Below are 384 nucleotides of genomic sequence, written 5' to 3' on the forward strand. Positions count from 1 at the left end.
TATGAGTAGTTTGTGTAGATGCATTGGGGTGGTGTGTGTGGGTGGATATGTGTGTTAGTGGGTGGGTGTAGACGCATGCGGGTGGTGTGTGCGTGTAGATGGGTGGGTGGGTCTGTATGTGTGGGTGTGGACGTGTGTATGGGGTGGATGTGTGTGTGAATGGGGTGGGTATGTGGATGAATGGGGTGGTGTGTGTAGGTAGGTAGGTATGGGGAGGTATGTGTATGGGTCCCTGGGGAGTATTTGTGGGTGTGAATGTGTGTGCGTGGGTGGGTGTATGTGGGAGTATATGTGTGTGGATGCATTGGGGTGGTGTGAGTGTTGGTGGGTGGGTTTGATGGGTGGGTGCGGATGTGTGTGTGTGGGTGGCTGCATGGGTGGAGG

The sequence above is a fragment of the Gavialis gangeticus genome, unplaced genomic scaffold, assembly GCF_001723915.1.
Source record: "Gavialis gangeticus isolate Ggan-Ray unplaced genomic scaffold, GavGan_comp1, whole genome shotgun sequence".
In the NCBI taxonomy this organism is placed as follows: Eukaryota; Metazoa; Chordata; order Crocodylia; family Gavialidae; genus Gavialis; species Gavialis gangeticus.